The sequence below is a fragment of the Siphateles boraxobius genome, unplaced genomic scaffold, assembly GCF_051911475.1.
Source record: "Siphateles boraxobius isolate OS27281-9 unplaced genomic scaffold, OSU_SipBor_1 49, whole genome shotgun sequence".
NCBI lineage: Eukaryota > Metazoa > Chordata > Actinopteri > Cypriniformes > Leuciscidae > Siphateles > Siphateles boraxobius.
In genome coordinates this window covers 3,747,432-3,747,896 of record NW_027509130.1, presented here as the reverse complement: position 1 = coordinate 3,747,896, position 465 = coordinate 3,747,432, and positions in this window count along the sequence as shown.

The window sequence follows — 465 nt, the reverse complement described above, 5'->3', positions numbered from 1 at the left end:
GAAAATATAAAATCGCAAACAACTTTTTTTTTGTGTGGTGGAAACAAGTTTCATATGTAATGATTTTACTTGCTGCTTTTGTTTTGCTGCTAATGTAACACACTATGTGAAACGATATTGTGCCCCTTTATTTAATTTCCACTCCTTTAATTATTTTTATTGTAGTGTGTTGTAGTCCTTACATATGTCTTTAAGTGTCGGTATTAAAGAAATAAACTCAGACAGTAAGGGTTGGGAAGGATCTTTATTATCATGTGTACTTGGGCACTTCTGTACATCACTTACAAAACTAAATATAAACTTCTGAGAGCATGAGAATACAGAAACACATGAAGTACTGTGACAATGCTGAAATTTTACACTTGATGTTCTTATAAGCCTTGCATTACTGCATTTGTTAATAAAAGTCATATCATGGATATCGGGATGATTCTTGAACATTTGAAATCAGAATTTGAGGTTCTG